This window comes from Dipodomys merriami, unplaced genomic scaffold (assembly GCF_024711535.1).
Source record: "Dipodomys merriami isolate MVZ:Mamm:240054 unplaced genomic scaffold, mDipMer1.0.p SCAF_1049, whole genome shotgun sequence".
Classification (NCBI taxonomy): Eukaryota; Metazoa; Chordata; class Mammalia; order Rodentia; family Heteromyidae; genus Dipodomys; species Dipodomys merriami.
In genome coordinates, this window is record NW_027202326.1 from 45115 (window position 1) to 56635 (window position 11521).

Consider the following 11521-nt stretch of genomic DNA (forward strand, 5'->3'; position numbering starts at 1 on the left):
AACAGTAGCTAAGAGCCATCCCCTAGCTCAGGAGACTGAGGTCTGAAGATCACAGGGTGTAGCCAGGCAGGGCAGGAAAGTCTATGACACTCTGACTTCCACTTCTGAAAGGGCAGATGTTCAAGAGCTTCCTGGGTTTCCCTTGGTGATGAGAAGTTACTTGTACTTGAGTTGAACTCAAGGCCTGGGCAATGTTTCTAGCACTCTACTACTTGAGCCACAGCACCAATTCTGGCTTTTTCTGTGCATGTGCTACAGAGGGATCAAATGCCGTACTTCTTGCATGCTAGGCAAGCACTCTCACACTAATCCACATTCCCAACCCTCTCATCTTTTTCTTAATGGTAGTTTCTACATAAGTATGCTACCATTTTACATCCCCCAAGTTTAATTTTCTGAATACCAGTTATTTCAAAAACCCTGATCTTCTCTTCCCCTGCCTGATTTGTGACTGTTCCTGCCTTGGTCTCATAATAAGATGTAAATAAAGGCTGCTGAGATCTTAAGTGTGCACCATATAATGACACAGGCCTGGAACTCTGGAAGAGCAAAACCATGGACCTGAAAAAAAGAGAATGATGCAGTATGTGCAACAAGCCTATCTGAAAAATAAATCTGTACATAAAAGGAGAAGCATTGCATACAATCTGTTTGCACTTAGGGAGGTAATATACACACATAAGTAGGTAGGTCACTCATACATAAACTTGGCCTTCTCTTTTTGAATTTTTTTGGTGGACATCCCAGGGCTTAAACTCAGGCCCTATGTGTACCTCAGCTGTTTTGCTCAAGGCTGAGACTCTGCCACTGCCACAGATCCAATTCCGGCCATCTGGTCGTTAACTGGACATAAGCGTCTGCCAGGCTTTCCTGCCTGGATTGGATTGTATCTCCTGCTCAGCTTTCTTTCTCAAAGCTGGAACTCTACCCTCTGGGCCACTGATTCACTTCTGTTTTTCTGGTGGTTTATTGGAAATAAGAGTCTCATAGACTTTCTTGCTTGTGTGGGATTTGAACTGAGATATCCTTAGGAGACTTCAAGTGGCTTTCCTCAGGATTCACCAAGGATCAGCTCCACACAAACCCTTAGTCAAAATCTTGAGGGGTACTAGAGAAAAACGGAAACATGATGATGCTTCTAGTGTGTTCTAGATACTTAAGGTTGGAGACAGAAAACACTCACACTTATTAGAAAATTTCATAGGCCTAGGGAGCAATACAGAAAGCATGAGGATCACTCCAGCTTTTGGTCCTCTCATCCTGAGACCGTAAATTCACTGCAGCTCAATGCTAAGTGATTGAACTGGCATGTCCCGTGGACATTTGCAGCCAAAATCATGTCACACTCTTTTCTCACTTTTGGCTTCAAACCTGTGGCCAGAGGAGGAGGAGAGAAAATCCTTCTCAGAGAAAGCACCTATAAAGAACATTGGGTAGTTTACATATAAATTCAAAGCATTGGAATGATGCTGTTAAGTACTCAGATTGTCCAGATTAAAAAATGAAGAAGAAAAGAAAGGCAGGTGCCAGTAGCTGCTGACTATATTCCTAGCTCCTCAGGAGGCTGACATATACAGAATCTGAAATGTAGAGAATCTGAGTTTGAATCTAGCCAGCATAGGAAAGTCCAAGACACTGTTATTTCTAAGAGATCACAGAAAACCCAGAAGTGGCGCTGTGGCTCAAGGTTAATGCAATACCCTTGAGCAAAAGTAACTCAGGGACAATGCCTATTCTCAGAGTTCAACCCCAGGACCTGCTTCCATGTCTTTGTGTATGTGTGGATGTATTCCCATAGGTGAAGCTCCAGAGTAGCTATGATGAAAGGCACCAAGCTAGAAAATTTGTTTTCAATACAATGATTTCATAACACAGAGACTGCTTTCATGACAGTGCATGTTCCTGGGCTCCCCTCACAGTTCCCAGTGCAGCCTTGAGGGTTTCTCTGCCTCCCAGCCCTGCTGGAAGAAGTCTCTCTCATTGTCTGGACAGGCAGACAGAAGGCCTCAATCCTGTACAGCTGTGTAAGAAACAACTACATCTGGGCCAATTAGTGAGGATGAGTGTGGACAGGCTCTGAAGGTCAGGACAAAAAGGCCTCTTTGTACCCCAAACTATCTCTCTCCCCAGTGCTCTGTTTTAACAGGAAGCCTGCATTTGTGCCACCTCCTTTGGTAGGCCAAGTTCTCAGCACTAATCCTGCCTTTGTAAGACTATATTCTGGTGTTCAGATACAGTTCTCAATATAATTCAGGAGTCCTTCTGGCAGACAACTAGGGCACTTAACCTCAAGAAATGTTTCATTGAGGCCGATGATGGGCTTATGATGCCTCTGCTAGCTTTCCGGAAGCTTTGGAAATGCAAGCACATGTCTGATCTCACCATGCTTCCTGTCATCTAGGACTGCTGAAGCACATTAGGTATTGAAACCTTTGACTTCTCCTAATTGACCCCTGGGTGGCAAGGTTTTGGGGTTGAACACAGGGCCTGGGTGCTGACCATGATCTCAGTGTAGGAGCCCAGTCCTTTACCATTTTGTGTCACAGCTTTTACTTCTGGTCTGTGTGTGGGTGTGTGTGTGTGCGTGCGTGCACACATATACCAGTCCTGGAGCTGGAACTCAGGACCTGAGCACTGTACCTAATTTCTCTTGCACAAGAATAGCCCTCTCCCTCTTGAGCCACAGAGACACTTCATGCTTTTTTTACTGATGTGTACCTGAGAAATCAAGTCTAGAGTGTCATAGATGCAAAGCACTCTACCCCTAGGCACATTCCCAGCCCTCTTCTTCAGGTTTGTTATTTTCTTTATTGTTATTGTTGGTTGTAGCAGTTGAAGTCTTAGCCTCGGGGCTGTCCCTCAAGTCTTGTGCTCTACCACTTGAGCCAAAGCACCATTTCAGGTTTTCTCATGGTTCATTGGAGCTAAATGTCTCGAGGACTTTCCTGCCCAGGCTAGCTTTGAACCATGATCCTCAGTTATCATCCTCCTGAGGCGCTAGGATGACAAGCATGAGTGACAAGCATCCAGCTTCCACTTCGGGTTTCTTAGTGGTGAATTGGAGATAATATTCTCATGGGACCTTTTGTGACTGGCATAGTTTGCAAGCCAGATCCTCAGATCTCAGCTTCCTGAGAAGGCAGGCTGACAGACTTCAGCTATAGAACCCTAGGCTGTGACACTCTACTGCAAGTGGGTCCTTGGCTCCACATGTTGGAGTGCTAGCCATGTGCCCAAGAGGTAAGGGTCAGTGCCTATGCCGCGAGTTCAAGGTTCATGACTGTGAAAAAACAAAACAAAACAATTGTCTGCAGTAGACAACTCACCCACTCTTCAGTAATACATAATTTTGTCTCTGCCATGGGGACATACCTGCATCTCAATATTCTTGTCTGAATAATCATCTCAGTTGTGTAGCTCTTACAAGGACCATATGAAAGAATGCACTCTGTGAAGGACACAGCAGATGGCACTCTTTGAAGGACTCAGCACACAACATCCTGTGAAGACTTAGCACCCAGCACACAATACAGGACTCAGCACACTGCACCCTGTGAAGAACTCAGCACACAGCACCCTATGCCAGACTCAGCACAGGGCACCCTATGAAGGACTCAGCACATAGCACTATTCCACAAGCTGTCATTAGAAATAGGATGCTTTCATCAGTGTCACCATTCTTTGAGGAACACTTCACAAATCACACAAGTTCACATCTAATGGTTTAGTGGGGTGGTTTTTTTTTGGGGGGGGCTGGCTACCCATCGGGCTTGAACTCAACGCATGGGGATGCTGTTCTAATAACATTTGCTCAAGGCTAAGGCTCTACTACTTAGAGCCACATCTCCAAGAGTCTCACATACTTCCTACCAGGGCTTGGTTTTAAAGCTCCCAAGCAGCCAGGATGATGGGGGTAAGCCAGCAGCATCTGCTTCTGTGGAGCTCAGTTGCAGCTGTTTACATATTCCTAAGTCAGGTTAGGTGGCAACTGTCAGTGCCAGACTCCTATCTTGTTCCGTGTTGTGGTATTTGAAGTCCTGTCCTATAATTGCAGTTAGAACATTCTACCATTTTTTGGTGGCAGTGGTGGCGCTTGAGTAAGGGCTTAGGCACTCTCCCTAAGCATTTGTGCTCAAGGCTAGCACTCAATTGATTGAAAGACAGCAGAACTTCCAGGTATTCTGCTTATGTGACACTGAGGAATCAAACCAAGGGCTTCGTGTTCACTAGGGGAGCACTCAATCACAGAGCCCCAGGAGTAAAGGAGTTATAAATAGATAGATTGTTGTATATAAATATTATATAGACAAAAGAGAGATGTTTATATTATTACATTATAGATAATATTGTTATCAATTATTAGGTATTAAATTATATCTCCATTTATTGATGTGTCCCAGCTAACAATTAATAAAGCATTAATTAATACTCAGTATCCTGTTATTGTTTATCATATATGTACATACATCCATACATATAATTAAATATTTTATAGAATGAGACAGATGTCTATGTGTTATTAAATTATGCATCATGTACTACTACCAATTATTAGGTATTTATGTCTCCATGCAATTTTTATTCTGTTAATACCTAATAAAATATTAATTAAACTTAATCCACATCCTATAATTCCCGCATCTAATTTTATCCTAGAATGATTCATTACTAATTCAATCTGTTTATCATTTATTGTAGTGACAATTCTTCCACCTATGACTTCTTTTACCTTTGTGACATTCTACTTACATAGCATATTGATTTGCATCCAAATTATACATCCTACCTGACAATGAGCACTTTCAAAGAAAAGAAAATCATGTGTCACACTCGGCTTCCCAGTCTTTGATTACATTATTGTCAGTGCTGGGATTTAAACTCAGGGCCTAGAATGCTCAATTCATTTATGTGTGGCTGCCAGCACAGCAGGCTCTAGCCAATTCAGCTGCCAGGTTGTTGCCAGGCCCTGAGATTGAGCCCCAAATATTGACACCATATTGTGCTTAGTGTAGCTATTCATTTTTTTATTCATTTATTTACCATTTATTTTCTTGACTGTTCTTACACATGGACTATTTATTATATTTATTACATAGGATCGATTTGCCTATGTGTGAAACTTCACACCTGACAGCCAGGACTTTCACAGCAAAGGAAAACCTGTGTCACCAAGAGTTTCTTACTCTATGAATCAATTTTTGTGAGTGCTGGCATCTGCACTCACAACCTACAAGGCCCAATTCATCCCTGAGCTTCTTTTGTTAAGGCTGAGGCTCTACCACTTGAGCCACAGCACATCTGACTTATGTGTGGGTTTGGGGATGGAGGTGGTTTATGGGAGATAAGAATTACATTTAAGCCAGGTGCCAGTGGCTCAGGCCTATAATCCTAACTACACAGGAGGCTGAGATGTGAAGATCATGGTTCATAGCTGGCCCTGGCAGGAAGATCTGTGAGACACTTATCCTCAAAGAACCAACAGAAAACCGGAAGTGATGCAGTGGCTCATATGGTAGAGCGCTAGCTTTGATCTGAGGAGCTCAGGGACAGCATCCAGATCCAGAATTCAAACCCCACAAATGACAAGAAGTGTACTTCCCACCACAAGTAGTGGACTGAATAACACCCACAGTCCTAGGAAGCATGGCAGAGAAATCAGGGCTAGCTTCATGTCAGCAAGGGGTCATGAGTAGGTCACCTGGCTTCTCCATGACTCATTTTCCCCAGCTGGAAAAATGAATAGAGTGAAGGATCCCTTCCTCATGGGAATAGGGTAATGATGAATGACAGACAGGTTTTGTTTCATATTCCCACACCTGTTGCACTATTAAAAACAGACGCCATCTGAGCCCTTTTTGCTAACTTCCTGTTATATAATCACAGAATTGTTGAGAACTGTATCTGACACCTGCTCCCTCTGTGCCTGGCACTGCTCCAAAGATCCCTCTGTATTAGTCTCTTATTTCCTCACAGCTGTCCCATGAGGAGACTGAGGTCCGATGGTCGACATCCAACCCAGAGCTTCACCTGTGGTCAAGAATCAGCTGACATGAACTAAGAGTTTGGGACAATCCATTTAAAACGATGAATGAGCAGGGCGCTAAATGTCTACTACACCCCCCACATACACATACACACACAAACACACCTCCAACGTCCTTTGCAGGCAAAGATGTTTTACTTTCTTTCTTTTTGTTGGTTGTGGGGCTTGAACTCTGGGCTTGGGTGCTATCTCTGAGCTCTTAGGCTCAATTCCAGCACTCTACTACTAGAACCACAGCACCACTTCCGGTTTTCTGTTGCTTTATTGGAGAGAAGAGTCTGAGGGTCTTTCCTGCCCAAGCTGGCTTTGAACCGTGATCCTAAGATTCAGCTCCTGAGGACTTAGAATGACAGCCATGAGCCACTGGCACCCTGCCAAAGATGCTTTTCCATGCCTGTCATCTTATCCTCTCAGGAGAATGAGATTTGATGACTGCAATTGAATGCCACTCTAGGCAGCAAAGTCATTGAGAACTCTTATCTCCAATTAAACACCCAAAAACCTTGCAAGTGGAGCTGTGGCTCAAATGGTAGAGTGCTAGCTTTGAGCATGAAACAAGGGATGGGACCCAGGCCCTAGTTCTAAGCTTTTTCTAGCATAGACCCACCAAAAAAAGGGAAGCAGGTGAGCACACGGGAGCTCAAAGCTCACACATAATACTACAGACTCACAGAATACACTCCATCCTGCTGATTCTCTAGACTCTATGTCCTAGATCATGGCAGTCTTAGATGGGACTGACCATGAACCAAGTCAGGACATTCAAGTACGATCTCATACTGAGAATCCCATGACCTCATCAAAGAGTCAAGATCTCTCACTGTCCTGCCTTGACACTGGGCAGTCAGGTGAGATCTAGTTATCCAAACAAAGGATATTGGAATGAATGAATTTCTCAGCCAATTGATACAGACTGGAGGGCTCTAGGTCCCTCTCTCTTGAGAAGGAGAAAAAGGCTGATCCATCTCAGTAATATTCCTGGGTTTGAGTATCCTCAAAGAAACAACCCTGCTCAGAGCCCAGTGCCTCTGCTATTCTCACCAGCCTCAACCTTCAGTCGGCCCTCTCTAAATCCCTCATCTGCTATCTAGACTAAAGGCTGAGCCAGCAAGGAGACCCACCTCTACCTCTGAGAATGGTAGTCACGGGCCCTAGAGTCCCCTAAGAGGAAGTCTGGGGGCAACACGGGTCTGACTCCTGCCCTCATTCCCTGGCTGTCCTGTGCCAGGGGTCTGGTTACCTCTGTCTCTGGTCAAGGAATGAACACTGGGAGTGTCATCTTCAGATTGAGCCAACAAAAGTTCTAGTCCCCAAGTATGTACTGCACAGGCATCCTGCAGTGGACGACAGCGAGGTCGTCAACGGTGAACCCAGAGTGCCAGGACTTTTAATAGCCATGTGGCTGGGTTGAAGGCTCTATCTCGGATGGTCTAGGTTGTCAGGTGAGGTCATGGCTTCAATGGCATGACACACCTGATCTGGGATCATCCTCCCTCTTCATGTTCCTGCTTATCCCTTGCCACCCCCCTCTGGACACTCCCTCACCTTATCCTCCCTAGCCTTTGGACAATTTCTTCTTATCTGACCAGAAAATAAACTCAGTGAGCCAGGGGAGATTGAAACTCGGTGATCCACCCTGAGCCCTAGGTTCTACCCCAGGCTGTTTCCCTCTGCAGTCGCCGACAACTCAGATCCAGGATGTCATGAAGTTGCTGAGGGGACAGTGGATTGGTCCTACATACTGGCTTTAGGCTCTGAAAATGTCCCCACAGAGATTGTGAATGGTTGGCTCCCTTGATCCAGGGACTCCAAACCAAGACTTGCATGCTCCCTTCTTCCTTCCTTTTCTCCTTTTCTCCCTCCATCCTTCCCTCCTCTCTTTTTCTTTCCTCTCTTTGTGTCACCCCTAGGCTTTGAAATCAGAGCCTGGGTGCTGTCCCTGAGTCTTTTTACTCAAGGCCAACAGTCTATGGCTTGAGCCACTCATCCACTTCTGGCATTTTCTTTTTGGTAGTTAGTTGGAGATAAGAGTCTTATAGGATTTCCTGCATGGGCCTTAATCCTCAATCCTCCCATCTCAGTTTCCTAAATAGGTAGGATGACAGGAGTGAAGCAATGGTATCCAGCCCAAACCAAGATTTCTTCATGTGCTCTGGAACTTGCACTGGAAACTTTCATCTTGTATGACCCCCCCCCCTCCCGCCCCGGGCTTGGCACATGCTGTAACTGTATGTTGGATAAATAAATGAGCATCTGTCTATGACAATACTACAGACAAGTCCCAACTAATTCAGGTAAGCATCCTGGGTGGGGGCAAAGCCTGAAGTAGCTCTCCAACAGTTCTCCCTCCTCCCTCTTCCCACCCTCCTGGTGTCACCGCACTTAACTGTTTTGGTTCCAAGGACATGAGCCATGATGTCCTCACTGGATTTCAGGGCCTCTGGGATGTCTATCTTCTCAAAGATCTCTGTCCAGCCACTGACCAGCTCTGTGACACTCCACTCCCCACTCAGGTTTGAACAAGGTTGCTGTGAGGTGAACGCCAGGCTCAAGGGGCCTCCTCTCCACTCCCTGGGGCAGACAGGATGGTCCACTAGATCTGACCCCCAAGTTTCATGTTGCAGAGAAAGGATCCTTGAGGCATTCCAGGTCTCTGAATCTCCCAGATTCCAGTGCAAGTGCTGGGAATTGTCTCTGCTCACAGCTGACAGGCTGCGGATGGAGAGGTCACAATCTCTGCTCCCCAAGACATCCTCAACTGTGGTGGTCACCCTAGAGAGAGCCGGAGAAGAATCAGCAGCTGCTGGAGAAAGGCAGTTAAGGCACGATGTTCGTAGCAGGAAACCATCTGGCTTGGGAACTCTGCCTGTGCCGCTTTGAACGTCATTGTTTGGTGGCTGAAAGGTCCACCTAATTTGACCCAGAATCCCAGGTGTTAAGTAGAAATTGCCAGCTTCAAGAAAAAACCCTTGCAGGGCGCTGGTGGCTCACGCCTAAAATCCTAGCTACTCAGTAGGCTGAGATCTGAGGATCGCGGTTCAAAGGCAGCCCGGGCAGGTGAGGCCATGAGACTCCTATCACCAATAAAACCACCAGAAAACCGGAAGTGTCACTGTAGCTCAAGTGGTAGAGTGCTTGCCTTGAGCTAAACAGCTGAGGGACAGCTCCCAAGCCCAGAGTTCAAGCCCCACGACTGACAAAAAAAAAAAAAAAAGAAAAAAGAAAAAAACCCTGGAAAAGCTGGCATTTCACTTGTCCCAATCAAACTTAATGGGTTCCAAAGTCAGGGGTCCACTTTTCCTTCCAGACAGCCTACAGCAGGTTACAGAAAATGTCATTCAGAAAGCCTTAGCTAACTGCCATGTCCTGATCCCAAGCAGGTTCCAGCAGAGGGAACACACTTGCCTACCATTGCCCAGCTGGAAACAGCTCAGGAGGGACACAGATTGGAGTCTGCAGGACTCCAGGGAGGACTTCCCACCAGTACACTGCCCTGGGAGGAAATCCATGCCACCATTGGGGGCCTGGAGCCCCCTGATCAGATGCCCATGGACACCGTCAATGCCCTGGGTAAGATTCCCCTCTCATCCTCAGTCGTGATGAACCATCTGCCATGTCTCACCTTTCATCACTTCCCAGACCCTCCTAGTTTCACAGCCCCTGCCCTACACCCCCTATCTCATTCCCTAATTATGTTTGGCAGACACATTCCCAACTTTGAATTAGCTCCAACTATACACATGAGAGCCGACTGTCGGGCTGGAAGAGTGCGGCTGTGGTCACAGTAACCTCATGAGCCTTCTGGCTAAAGACAGAAGGGCAGGTATCCACACTCGTCTGTGGTTCACACAGGCCTCCTAGGAGAGACCCACACAGGCCCAGCAGTTACTGTGGGCTGCAGGAAAGGGGAAGAAAGTGGTGGGAAGGAACATCTAATGAAACCTTCTCTAAAGGATCCATGACACTGTGAAAGAGAAAACAAAAACTGTGGCTGGGCTCATACTGGGCATTAATGAAAAAAGAACAACAAATACACACATGCACACAAATAAAATGCTTTTGCTCTGGCTACGAAGGTGGCTCAGTTGTGGAGCGCTTTCCTTGCATGGACAAGGCCCTGGGTTTGATTCCTCAGCACCACATAAGCAAAAGAAAAAAGTCGGAAGTGGCACTGTGGCTCAAGTGGTAGAGTGCTAGCCTTGAGCTGAAGAGCTGAGGGACAGCACACAGGCCCAGAGTTCAGACCCCACAACCGGACCCCTCCCCCTAAAAATGCTTTTGCTCTTTTTAGACATGCTGACTGTACAATGAGAAAGATGATCTCTCTCTCTCTGTCTCTCTCTCTCTGTCTCTCTCTCTTTCTCGCTTTCTCTCTCTGTCTCTCTGTCTCTCTCTCTCTCTTTCTCTTTCTTTCTCTCTCTCTTTCTCTTTCTCTCTCTCGCTCATACACACCTAACACACAGACTCAGAGCAGTGCCTCTCCTGAATTTGATGGTTTCTCATCTGGGCAATGTACCAGCTCAAGCACTGGAGTTCCCTAGTCAGAACCAGGGGCAACCACCCAAGGGGAACAATGCTCTAATAATGCAGCACCAACCTGCGTCCCCCTTTCTCCAGGGCCAGACCCTTCCCCTTGGGAACAACCAGCCTTCACTCCCCATTCACCAAATCCCTAGGCCAGGACACTGGGTGAAGGAGTCCCGAAACACATGGCTCCTTAGAGCCTGGACAGAAAACAAAGCAGGGGGTCATGGTGCCTCCAGAGAGGTGTCTGACCTGGGGTGGGGGCGTTGTTGGGGACTTTGATGAGGTCCTAAGGGCTATATACATGGATGGACTCCCTACTTACAGCCTACATACTTCTGGGCAACTTGGCAGATTCTTGGGGAGGACAAGGAGACCAGATGGACTGGGAGCACTAGCAGAAGCTGGCAGAACTGGGAGATGTGATCACCCAGTCAGAATTGTTGGCAGCTGGGGTTGGGGGTACAGGACGGTCGTGTGTCTGTCAGAGGGGGTGTGTTTTTCTCCCAAATACCCACCTTCTATCTGACCCTAGTGCCCTCACCTCTCTAGTGGGCTCTTCTGGGAATTTCCTCAGGTGAAAGGGTAACTGAGCACAGAAGACAAGGGCTCACACAGCAAGGGGTGCCTTTCTTCTGTATCCAACACCCCCCTCCCCAGCAAAAAGGAAAAGACCTAAGAAGCGAGGTGTGGGGTGCTGCTCCCCATCTCTGACGAAAGCCACCAGGTTCCCACCAGGGAGAGAAAGGATGCAGATGCAAGGCTGTGTGGCTCCCACTGCTCCAGGGTAGGGGCTCTGTGGTGCCCACTCTTCACCCATCCCTGTGGCTCCCCTTTTCCTGGGACACTGGCATCTAGGGATGAGGGTGGGATCCCCGGGTGGACACCCATCTCCACTCCCCACCCCTTGGGTGCATTTGTGGCAGAGCCAGGACAGACTGTGGGGCACGGGGA